We start from the raw sequence: 14,194 nt of genomic DNA on the forward strand, positions 1-14,194 counted from the left end.
TTTTTTCTGGAGCCTTGGTTGACGTAGTGCTCATGGCTCCACTTATACCCAAGCAGCATGTACGCTGAACTAACTGTAGTAGTTTTATATTATACTTTTTTCCAAAGAAGTCCATCAGATAATTGAAGCATAACATAGAATTGGTCTAATTACTCTTTTATAAAGCCAATGTGTCATAGTAGGACTAAGTCCACATTTCATGCCTATGGTTCTTATACATGGCACCCAGCAAAGGTGAGACAGGTCTAAGTACTTTCTCGGTTAGGGTCCTTAGAAGGCTATTTATCGCAGTTACCCGAAGTAAAGTTGACAAAATGCCACTCTGTGGTGTACTGCGAAATTCCCTTTTCCTGATGGTTATATCGTACATCTTGCAGCTTATCCATATGTTCCTTAGCATGTGATTGATCTAGTTACGGATCACACGGTAAACATAAAAGTGGTCTAAGGATTGCATAAGAGTATCAGCGTGTACGTTATTGATGGCGCCTTCGATGTCAACACATATCGCCAGTTTATATAGTTTGCTATCAAAGGATTCACCTATATAGTGAACAAATTCATTTAACGCCTTCATTCCATTCTTAAATGCTAAATATTATAAAATAAAGAAATTTTTCGCACTTAAAAAAGTGGTCTACAATACTTTTAATTGATAAAAGTTTTATATATATCCTGATTTCCTACACATTAATATATAATATGCCTACTTTGTATTATTAAGAAGAAAATGTTTAACTCATGGAAACTCAATCAGGAATTGTGTGTATATTCCTTTATTTTTTTTTTTCTATACCACTGTGCTCTGTCAAAATGTACTGTATGAGCGATTCTGAGATTTCAATAAATTTTTAAAAACTTTCTAATATTTTCATTGAGAGAATCAATCTCTCGAGTTATGTAAATCTTATAGTATATGAGAGATTTGTAAGTATTTTCTTTATTTCAATTAAAATTTGTATTAGCAATTAAAAAAAACCGTAAAAAATAAATGATACCTCAAATTGAGTTTAATTTCAAATTATTTATATTTTAATGACATTTTAACATGCGTATTTTTCCAATGTTTGCTGGGTAAAATACACATCAAACACTCGAAATTCATGTCGTTTTCTGTTAACACATACATGTGTGTATTTGAGAACTAAGTCATGCAATGTGTATGCACTTGTCTGTATAGTTTTTTTACACTTTTCTACTTGCATGTTAAAATCATGCAACGGATATGTCAAATGGTTGACACATACTCGAAAATGCAAGTATGTACAAATATTGTACAACGAAGATAGAGAAAGAGAGAGAGAGAGAAAAAAAACATGCTTGTCGAAAGGTTAAAATGAAGTTTAACAGAGGAAAACACTTAAAATAAAAAAACAAAAAAAGGTGAAATGCCAAAAAACAGACACCCAGGTATTTGAAAATGAGATGAACTTTGAGCTTAATATGAAACGACATTGTAATTTTGATACAAAAATATATTTCACTATGGCTAAATGTTTTAGTTACTTAAATTACTTCCTTCATTATTTTTTTTTAATTCATGATTGGTTTCAATTTTAATACATCCAATGTCCTCTTGATCTGGATACTGCTAATGAGTCCTTAATACCAGGCTTTGCATTCTAATTCATAAGTCATTGTACCAAATATATATTTGGTACAATCTTTAAGAATTTTTAAATTTAATGCTGGTTTTTTTAATATTTTCCTTTGCCTTAACTGCTACTGACCTGTATAATTGGACGTTCCTCTTTAATAAAAACATCTACAGATTCTGCTAAAATAAATGCACATACATATGTAGGATCAGATTAACATCTAACCCAACTCAAAAAGTTGATTTTGAGAAAATTTGCACCAATGTTAGTACTATTGGAAAGAAGGCCAAACACAAATTTTCAGCGCTATTGGTCACGAACTGCCGGACTTAGAGGGGTTCAAAGTTGGATATTTTGTTCATATAGGGTTTTATTCAAATGCGTGTAACTTTTCACCTGTTTGTCCCAGCAAAAATTGTAAAAAGGAGTTCAGATAGCTATTTCTTCAATGTTTCCAAAAAAATTTATTAAATTTATTAAATAATTTTTACTTTTGGAAAAAAATTTTTTAAAAAATTTAAAAAAAAATATTTTTTCGAAACATTGAAGAAATAGCTATTTGAACGCCTTTTTACAATTTTTGCTGGGACCAATAGGTGAAAAGTTACACGCATTTGAATAAAATCCTATATCACCAAAATTTTCAACTGTGACCCCTCTAAGTCCGGCAGTTCTTGACCGATAGCGCTGAAAATTTGTGTCTGGCCTACTAGCCAATAGTAATAGCACTGGTGTACAGTACAGAAATTTCATAAAAATCGATTTTTAAAGTTGGGTCACTTAACATGAAATGACCCATATAATAAATGGTGTTATCTACATGAAAACATTAACTAAAATGTCTTTCCTAAATGTATTTTTCAATATTTTTATAATATATATCAAAAATGTTCCAGTTTTTTTTATGTAGTTTTATTTTAAGAAATAAAAATCTTATTTACAACATGTAGCATTTTATTTAACTAAAAAATATCAAATATTTTGTCAGATAAATTGTACAACATAAAATACAACTGTATGTTTTAAAACAGAACAAATACTACATATGTATGCATGTATATGAAATACATGAAAAAAAATATAAAAGAATATGTAATAATATTCATTATGTGCAATAAAATTTTATCTTAAACAGACAGAAATAAAATTTGTTACTTAAATTGTTTTTACAAACCCTTATGACAAAGACAACAAAATAAAATAAATCAACAAATATTTACAAACCATAAAAATGTTGAGCAAAATGCAGGAAAACTTAATTTTCTTAAGTTTTAGATTATAGAAAAATACTGCATAATAAAGTTTTATAGTTTTGTGTAAATCTTAGTAGAATGTTTAAAATTAGTGACATGAAAAAATTTGTTTATTTTTATTTTTCGAAACAAACTAGCTCAAGCCCTTCAAACAAATGGGGCTGTAATATTTAGATGGACGAATACTTGAATGATTTGGCCAAATTTTAAAAGCTTTATATTGGAACCCGTATAAATCGGTAATATTATTAAGACGTATATTGCACTAAGTTTTGCCGATTTTTGTAGAGATACTACAATATTTAACATAATTATAACCTCAAAAGCCCTTTTCGGGGGATAGGGTTGTATGAGGGCTAGGTGAAATAATGGACCGATTTCAACCATTATTAATAGGCTTCTTCGTTGGGGCGAAATGGTCCAAATTTCATCAAAATATCCTGAAAATTTCTACCTGTACCTTGCGCACAAGTTTTATATGGGCAGCCAGCCGGACAGACGGACGGAAGAACGGACAGGGCTTAATCGACTCAGAAAGTAATTCTGAGCCGATCGGTAAACTTTAAGGTGGGTTTAGGACCAATATTTTTGTGCGTTGCAAACATCAGCACAAACGTATAATACCCTCCCCACTATGGTGTAGGGTATAAAAAAGCAAAAGTCATGATGTTGAGTAAATTTTTTATAGAAATTTTATCAGAACATTAAAAAATGTAGTAACTTTTAAACGTGATTTACAATAGTTTTTTATTGGAATGTAAAACTATAAAAAGTTTTTCTGCAAAGTCCTCTTTTTCAAACCTTAAAAATCATGTAAATGAAATACAATATTTCTTCATATTTTATTGTTGATATTTTGTACAGATGGTATTAAGCGGCTTTTGGAATATACATTTCAGGTACATATAACTCCAACACACATATCCTTATACATTAACTTTAGTATTTTTAAGTTTTCTACTTGATGTAATAACATTTTTTACATGTAATTTTTTTGTTATTGTATTTTATATGTTAGTATGAAAGAATACCTACCACAACCTTCGTTCCATCAAAAGTTCAATGTGATATCAACCATAAATGTAATATTTTATACAACCTACCTGTATAAATACTCAGCTTCATATGTATACGCATAAATGTATGTGTATACATAAATATGTAAACAATTTTGTTGTTTTATTGATGTTTTTTGTGTTATTTATGACATTAAATAAAATACCATATGGAGCATATGTTTGTGTATTGAATATTTATGTATGTATTATATCCATAATATACAAAAATATGTATAAAGAACAAAATTTTGACTGCAAAAGTTTAATCATAGTTTTTTTCTATGGAGTCAGCAATATTAACATTTTAAAAGTATAAAAAAAAGTTAAATTAAAGAGTTACATAAAATTTAGCTGAAATTTTATTACTAAAAAAGTAACAGCAAATAATTTTCATATTAAACTTCATATCTATAATTAATTTTATAATTTATTAATGTTTTATAAAAACTAATTTTCCCAAAAAAATGCGTATGAGTTATAAACATTTAAATAGGAAATAATTATTACTCATACGTACATACACATACATATTACAAGACTTTTTATGTTGTACTTATGCTTTATGCTCAAAATATATTGGAGTACATTGGTATTGTCAGTCCGTTATCTAACCAAAGACATATTGATTAACACCGAAGTAATACTTTAATTATTATGGGTTCTTAGATTCAAAGAAGATCTAGCAATATATGTACGACTGTCTTTCTGTGTACTGAAAACAATATATAGTCAAAACGAAAAGAACTAGAGGCCTTAAATTATCCATAATTTTTTTTTTATTGATGCGAATTATGTACTATTAAAAATGGGCAGTATTGGTCAACTATTTGACTTAGTTTTCATACTAGGGCGCGTATATAATACAGATTGAACAGAAATAAATATCGACATATATAAGTTTAACATGAGGCAACATAACACTATTAACTATAAAGCCTTCCAAATGACGAGAATTATGAAAATTTGTTCCAAGAACCCATTAAATGTTCTATTCCAAATAATTTTGTATTTTAGATTTACAGATAATGATTAGATGGTGAATTTAAAGATTCGGCTCAAAATGTTATACTTTTATTTGTTTTTAAATTACAAATAATATTATTTGTAAATAGCGTGATTTTCAATACTTTTCTTATTTAGAATAAAATTTCAATTATTTCTAAAAATCTGTTTGAAGAATGGTATCTTTTTTATTTCGGAGATAATTTCTAATATATTTTGTATTGAAAAAATATTCGTTAGGTAAATTTTTTGGAGAAAATTTTTTGAACATTTTCCATATAATAACAATAAATAATAATTTATTTTAAATTTCTTTCATACATTTTCTGTTTATAGGAGATATGTAATAAATCGGCCTGTAATTGACCCTACCCCTATATAAAGTCCTCTAAGGAAATGACTCTAATACTCTGAATTTGCCAAAAAAAGAAAAATCACAATATGGCTGCAAAATTGTTTTGTGTTTTATAAGAACATACATCTCTTTGTAAATTTTTATGAGGATCCTACCCACCATATAAGGTCTTCTTATGTAAATGACTACAGGGCTAATAACTGACTTAAAAAAAACGTAAAACAAAAATATTTCTGTAAAATTTTATGAGGATCGGTCCATAATTATTTCCTCTCAGAAAATTACTTTAACATCCATAACTGGCTTAAAAGAAGGAGTATAGTGATAAAATTCGACATGCACTTGTTTTATGGGAACTAAATGACTTAGTAAATTTTTATGAACATATTGCAACACGAAAAAAAATATTACTATATACGGACATCACTACGTGACAAAAGATCAAAAAAAGAACCACGTCTCCCAGTTTTGCCTAAAGACATGCGCTTTTTATGGACCCCAAAAATTTAGGCCTGGGTGTCATTTTTGCAAAAAAAAATGTAATTTTCGCATGCTCATATCTTGCAAACCATTCGAATTTTGACTTACTCTCTGAGACAAAGTTGTAGCTCTCTCTCTCTCTCATAAATAACAACAATTGTGAACATATAAAATCATAAAAACTTCATCTTAATTTTTTCATTTCAAGACGAATGTTTTACATTATGAAATTCCACTGCTATTATAACGACACCAGTACGTATACGTGTTACTGATTTATTGGTATTAGAAATATTAAGTATACTCCTAATTTAGTGATATTTAATATTGATATATTTTTTTAACAAGTAAAGAATTGAATTTTTAAAATTTTTTGTTGATCTTAAATTTGATACGAACTAAAATCTCTCTGACAAATTCTATTACGCCCATATACATAAGTTCCTCCTCATAAAGTAACTTAAATACACAAAACTGACTTAAAAATACGAGTTTTAAAATGAAATAGTGTGTATATAAGATTCGGTTCCGCCGATCATACCACTCTTGTTTTTTACAGAAATATGTTATATTTAGTAAAAATTTATAATTTTCACTAATCCAAGTATTATTTGATGTGCTGATCCCGAAAATTAAAATAAAAAAGTCATATCACCCACCAATTTTGCACATTTTGATATTTAAGTCCCCGTGACTGTATACTTGTGTCTCAAATATTAAATTTTTTAATTTTACAAAAGTTGCTAATATTGACCATAGTGCATTCTGCAAAAATTTCGGACGATAAGACTAGGTGGTATGGATTTTAACAGCAAACAATTGGATTATATGTTTATTCAATTATCGTTCCAAAAAGATATGTATAAAATGCAAAATTCTGTAAAAAATTGTAAAAGTTATTACCAATTCCTCAGATCCTTTAGTCTCACAAAATACATAAATGAGAAATACTTCAAAAAATTGAACACATTTTGGAAAATATTCCAATAAAACTATATCTATACATTAAATATATTCGTAAAACTAAGCATTTGCTAGTAAAACTAAGTCTTAACATTAAATATTCGTATTAACTTAAATGTGAGTTTTTTTTTTTTACTAGGTAGTGTAAAGCGTACTTGGGGTATACTTATTCATAAATGGAAACCCCATTTAGTTTCAAACTTTTAACAATTTTGTTAAGCAACTTTTAAAATTTTTAAAAAAGTTGCATGTGACTTATGGTCAATAAATAAAGAAATAAAATATTAAAGAAATATTATTATATTTTTGAAAATTAACCTTAATTGCTTACTGTTATGCAATTTATACAAAACCTTTTCAGAATTTAAAATTCCAGATAATAGGAAATATACATCTGAAGTTTTAGTAAAATCAAATAATGTTAACCCATAAACTGTGAAGGTCAAACTCAAGCTATGCAATATTGGAAAATTTTCTGGAAACCATAGTGAAATATTATCATGTTTTCAACTGATTTAAATGAAAAATATGAAGACCCGTTTTTATGATGACAATCCAAAGATGAAAATCCAAATTAACCCTTAAACGTAAATATTTTTTTATAACTATATAAAATGTCCGTAAGATATGAACTAAATATTCAATGTCAATTTGCAAGAAAACTATGGGTGATAGAGGTGACAGACATCAGCTAAGAACACATTAAAATCAGTTGAATTGGTTTCAAAAGGTTTAATAGACCTTTCGCTGGTCTGTGTTATTCATAAAATTTTTACTTAAATTTCAGTTTAGAAAAAATTATAATAATTTGAATTCATAAATTTTAACTCAAACACCCAAAAACATGTTTATACCTAAAATTTAATGTTAGTATATTTTACTTAAAAAATTGCCCGGAAACTATTACTGATATTATTTTGTAATTATATCATTAATGAATATATTAGTATGTATATCAGATTCTTTACACTTGATATTCAGAAAAACACCGTTAAATAGTGGTATTAAACAATAAATCGTTATTATTCAACATAGTGGGGATAATCTTAAAAAGTAAACTCCCACCAATTTTGACATATTATTATTTTACTCCATTAGGCTGGTTACAAAAACAAAACTAATTACAGTATACAACATTTGTATGCTATAGTATTAATACGTTGCTAAAGGCAAGAATTGAGGGGGAAAATATAAACAGCCCATGTACACACACCCCTATCCTATGTCTAACAAAAAATTGTATAAAACGAATAACTAAATAACACAAAGATACAAAACATAAATATAAATAAACAAACAAAAATACAACACATGTTGGCGCTGCAATTTTACAATACGGAAAAACGTTCACTGCATACTGACTTTTTGTTGAAAAATATGTATAGATATTTATGTCATAGACTCAGTATATTCTACACAAAATTCAAGTGTTTATTGGAATTGTTGTAAAAAGAGGGTAAAATAAATACAACACTAAGCATAACAACAACAATATTGGTAATAATAGTTGATACATGTCAAAAATGTATGAATGAAACTAAAACATGTTAAATTTACGTGTTTAGACTACAAATTATACTTTATTTTAGTCATTCTGCGTAGCATTTTAAATATTTATTTGTATGTATGTATATCGGCTGTAAATGAAACACATGAGTACAAGGCTTGTTTGTATTTATTGATTTACTATTTTTATACCCACCATCAACAAAAGTTGTTGGTATATTGATTTTGATATACTGTTTGCGACACATAGAATATGATTTCTGAAATATTGTATATACATATTTATACTTTGTCCTTGTTAGCTTCGAAGACGTTCATATGTATGTTAGAAATACAATAGCGCCTAAACGCAAATATTATTTATTAATAATGTTTCTTTGCTGTTAAAAATTAGCAAAATAGAAATTAAAGTAGCATACAAAATGATTAGGAATATAATTTATATTTTCATATAATAAAGTGGCAGATGATGATGTAGCAAAATATATAACAAAAATCATTTTACAGAAAAGCAAAGCAATAGTTTAAGTACTTTGAACTTTAGACACTCTAGATCCCACGGTGGCGTCAAGAGATGAGCAATAACATTGCAAAATTTGAAATACAACAACTATATTGTAATATAAATATAACGATTTTTGTTGTTATGCCAGCAGGAATCAAAATAAAATATACAAAATGTTTTTTTTTTTCTCTTTCAAAAAGCGACATTTTGTCTAGACATTTGGTGCCAATCTCAAATGTGTGTTAGTCTGTATGTATTAATCTTTAAACCCACACATACACTAACATTTGTGTATCTTTTAATGTTTTAGTTTATTTCTACCATATCGAAGAAAATACAAATAAAAGAATAAACCCAGATACACAAAAAAAATATTTTCAAGTGGGAGTTGTACTAGGTTAACCGTTGCTAAAAAGCACACCCAACCAAACAACTTATAACAAATTCGAACCCATAATATTTGTTAAAGAACATTTTGGGGATGACTTTTCTTTCCTCAATGGTTCCCCACATTTGTATACACTTGTGCTAGAAGACGGAAATTCAAAACATGCAAAAATCAAATCAAAAACATAAAACCAAACCGAAAGAACCTCAAGAACCAGAACAAATATAAAATAAATAAAATAAGTTAAAAACAAAAGCAACAAAAACTTTTCTTATTTAAAGGACAGACGTACGAGTATAAATAAGCAGATATTTGTTTAAGCGTAAATATGGAAAAAAGGGACGAATTTAAGGTTAAATTTTGTATGATACACAAACAGTTATGACGTATGCTACAGGGTATTATGAGTTTAAAAGAAATAGTATAGAAAAAAACTATTTAAGTTTAATTTTAACAAAAGTTCTAGTAAATTTTCTTTTTATATGAAAGATTTTGTATATTTATACACTTTCTTAAGAATATTGTATATAACTCTGTCATTCGGCTTAAATTTCCACAATATAATTTCCCTATCCTATAAAGCATATTTATGTATATATGCTGAATCCTTAAATATATAGGGACGTCGAATTAGTTATGTCTATCTGTTTGTTGAAGCAAATTTTCTGAACACCCCAGAAGTAAGAAAAAATTTTCGATAAAAGATATTTTCTGATATTCAAAATTATTTTTCCATAAATATCCCAGTAATAACATGATAATGACTGCTACATTCTGCCTGCATTATTTGGAAGAAGATTTGTAATGGCTTACAAATAACTATACACATAGTTACTTACTTCTTAGCATTGACATTTTGATTTCGAATATTGTTTTCACAAAAACGAAAAATATTTACTTATTTTTGTTCAAAACTAATAAGTAGTATCTTCGTGGGTGATATTTTTCTGAAAAACAAACTAATTACTATACTCCTAATGTGAAGGCGAGAGTAGTAAATACTTACATATCTCCTCCAAATTTAACATTTTAACCCCTTACTTTTTAATGTAAGTTTTTGCTGGGATTTTATTATATACAGATTCTAGCTTTAATGAAAACCAAAAAGTTTTTCCAAAACTTGCGGTATGAATTATAATATAGTTTAAATGTCTTTCCTGTTGTTCCGAAAGCTCCAATCTACAATCGTCTTTACACCACCAATTTTAAATAAAGATGGTCTTCAATCGATAAAACTTTTTGAAAATTTCGAGACCACTATAGTGGGGAGGGTATTATACGTTTCTGCTAATGTTTGTAACACCCAAAAATATTGGTCCTACACCCACACTAAAGTATACGAATCGGCTCAGAATCACTTTCTCGATTAAGCTATGTCCGTCTGTCCGTCAGTCTGTGTGTCCATGTAAACCTTGTGCGGTCGCAATTTTCAAGATAATTTGACAAAATTTGGCACATACTCTTCTTTTGGCCCAAAAACGAAGCCTAATTTGGTTGATGGTTGAAATCGGACCATTATTTTGCCTAGCCCCTATACAACCGTACCCCCGAAGAGAGCTTTTGAGCTTATAATTATGTAAATCTTAGTTTTATATAAGTTTAAATGATACTGCCGATTTTCGTAATAATAGAACCTCATTTGAACCTAGCCCTCATACCCCTTCAGAAAATTACTTAAGGTGGAAAATATCACATTGAAATTCTGCACAAATAACTTTAATGTCATCGTAAATCGCTCTACCAAAATTTATACGAATAGAATTAAGAAAAAATGCTTTTATTATTAGAAAAATAATCCACATTTTCAACATACGCACTGGTTTAGGGTATCATGTCGGCAATGCCCGACTATTTGGTTATATGGTAGTTCTATTAGTTTGGCAGTAGTGGAATCCTTTTCCACCAGCTGGTCATTCTCTTCATTAAATATTTTATAATATAATTTATATTTTTATAATAGGTTTGGTTCCTTACCCTCTCTGATCGTACGTACAAATTCGAAAGATTTATGGTGCAAAACAGAAGAGAACAAAAGTGGGTATATGTAAGCTTTATTCCGAATAACATACACGAAACAAAATTTAACCAAATCGGTTTATTTTAACTTCAAACATTTGTAAAATAGACAAATATATTCATATTTTTGTTTAATGGTAAATACAATACTCCCTTATTTCAATTCTGTATTTTCAAATAATAAATCGAACCCACGACTAACACGCGAAATAAAAAATCAAAAAATATTATCCTGTAAAATGAGGGATATGTATTTGAAATTTAATCTTCTAGCTTTACTTTAACAAAAAAAAACATGCTCATGTCGCCACATATCTGTAATTAATATTCATATCTGTTTATTTCCTACTCGACAAAAATTAACATCCACATGACAACAGTGTATAAACCTCTAATGAAAAATTATCATTTTTGCAAACAACTATTTCTAGACGCTCCCACAGAAGCTTAGATATTTCGTTGTTTATTATTAATATATTATTTTTTTTCATCATTGACAGCCCTCCCGGCTAACTGGGACTGGCGACAGTACTTAAAAAGGCAACACTCCAAAAACACAATTCTACCAGTAAAGAATAGCACCAAGCTCAAAAACATGCAAAAATAAGAGACAACATTCGAACAAAGCCCCACAAATATTGTCCAAAATTGTTCCCCAATGTATTGAACCATAAACAGGAAACACACACAACCAAATATATCCAAACATTAAACTAGAGGAATTTAAATAGGCACAAAAAGATGACAAGGAAAAAGGAAGAAAAAACAATACAAACACTATGACAAACAAATAGACAAACAAACAAACAGTCACATAGTCATACATTTATGTATGTTGAAAAATACGGTAGCAAATATTGAACATACCCATTTTATGCCCACAAAAACATGGCTATGGATGAAAAGACCAGCATTAATACTCTCCAGCTTAGAAATTGTTATACTCTGTTTCTAAAAGTAGAGTAATACAGTGGGCAAGAAATGTTGTAAATATACATACATCTATATGTTGAAGCGTTACATTAATGACATAATGATTTGATTCATCATAGCCTAGTTCAAGCTCATAATGATATAATTTTAAAATTTTGTCTTCTGCAAAATAGATTATATGTTTTGAAAGTAAGGAAGTGAAAATTGGTAAACTATATAACCCGGTTAAGGCCAACGCTATTTATTTAAAAAATTGGCAGTGTACGTGACACTTTCTTTTATTTTTTGTTTATGAAATATAATAGCATTCCATCTAAATTTTAAAAATATTCACTGGAAAATGTTTTTAAAAATAATGCGTTAAAACGTCAATTAAATTTTATTAAATTTTGAAAAAATTTTAAAAATTGCTTGTTTTTGCCACAAAAATATGTTAACGGGTGTAGTGAGGTGAAATTGTGGAATAAACTTCTTAAAATTCTTTTTAAATTATTTAAATAACCACTGTGCCTTTGTTTCCTTATGGAGCAAATCAAAGAAAGAAGAAAGAGAGGGTTGCTATTTGTTTGTTTATATCGCCTGCTTTTATTACCGCATGTCTACCACTCTCTGGCCAAAATCCACATACAAAGACACACATTTTAAATGATACCATGAATGGTACTCAAACAAAAGAAAGTTTTCTTCTTCCCTTCCATTCTCCTGCCATACTTGTTTGTTGTATTTACTTCTATGATTAGCATGCTTTAAAAAATTTGGTTTTAGGAAACACAAAATATTCTCCATAGAAATCCATTCAGTTTGTTTCAGTAAGTATTTGAAATAACAAAAATAGAAAACGCACACAAACATAACGAAACTGACGACAACAACAAGAATAACAAAATAAATATAGAAAATAAAAAGAGAGCAGAAAAATGATATAAAAACATAAAGAAGCAATAACACAAGTAGAAGTAGAAAATCAAAAAGGAGAAGCAGAAGAAGAGGAACTGTTACAAATTGTATTTGTTACTAGAGTAGAAAAAAGCGTTATTTAAAATAAGGGTGAGAGAAATTCTCCAATATTACGGTTTTTATGTTTATTGTAGCTGTTATATACATATATATTTTTTTTGTAAACTTTAGGAGGGTTTTTCTTTCTTCCTTTATTTTGTCAATTTTTATTTTTGGGTTTGAGTAAGTGTGTATTTATTTTAGTTGGAGTAAACACATTACACATACATGCTAACGTATATAGCCTAACCAAAGCAGAAAGAAGGAAATATATATATTTTTTTTTTTGGGAAAAAAGAAGGTCACAAGAGTCATATACTGACACAGTTAGTATTCTACTAGACAGCGTGGAAGCAGCAGCAAATATTACCAGTTAAAGTAGTGCTGCATAACTTATAGGATTACGTTTCGTTACACTCTTCTCTCTACCCTAGTCTACGTCACACGTTACAATTCTGTCTTAAAATCTAGTGTTTTATTTTATTTATTGTTTTTTCCAAACAAATAAACGTATTTATTATCAAAAAAAATACCAAATAATTTTAAGTTTAAAAGAAAATTAAATTAAAAAAGTTTAAACAAATTATACTAATAAAACATTTAATAAAAATCAAAGCGGAAAATAACAAATAAAGTGAATTTATGTGAGTTTTAAAATTTAATTTATACTTTTCTAATGGAATCAATAAATAGTTGATGTAATTGAAAAGTCTATAAAACAAACTACAGTGAAAAGAAAATTATATAAATTTAGACTTAAGGCTGGTGGCTTAGAGAACAGTTTCAATATTTAATTTATTCGACTTAGATATTTACTGCCTTTATGTACATACATACATACATATGTATATATTTCTTTTACGTATATTAAAGATTTTTTAAATATTCAGATTTTTTTGTTTTTATATTGTGCGGGGTTTATTTTAATGTTATATTTGTATAAATAAATATTAAAGTTTGCAGTTATACGTTTTTAACACGCAATATGTATAAAAATATTTATATTTTCGTATAAATTTATTATAAATTCATGTATAAATCTATATAAATATTTACAAAGAAATATTACTAAATAACATAACATAGTAACCATGTCATTTAGAAAGGCAAATAAAACCGCTACGAATATTACAGTTTTACA

General features: G+C 28.0%; 1 protein-coding gene across 9 annotated transcripts in view; it reads left to right on the forward strand.

The window, feature by feature from the left end:
- The window catches only part of LOC119604659 (complexin), a 328,553-nt gene that overhangs the window by 135,476 nt on the left and 178,883 nt on the right, over window positions 1-14,194 (forward strand). Inside the window, exon 1 of one of the 9 annotated variants that reach the window (XM_037957427.1) lies at window positions 13,679-13,697. The exons of the other annotated variants lie outside the window; for them this stretch is intronic. The gene's annotated coding sequence lies outside the window, so the exon portion shown is untranslated. Of the gene's footprint in view, window positions 1-13,678; window positions 13,698-14,194 lie in introns of those variants that run through there. 9 annotated transcript variants of the gene reach the window in all.

Source organism: Lucilia sericata, unplaced genomic scaffold (genome assembly GCF_015586225.1).
Source record: "Lucilia sericata isolate MDLA Ls3-8-SP2 unplaced genomic scaffold, ASM1558622v1 Contig000416F_arrow, whole genome shotgun sequence".
Classification (NCBI taxonomy): Eukaryota; Metazoa; Arthropoda; class Insecta; order Diptera; family Calliphoridae; genus Lucilia; species Lucilia sericata.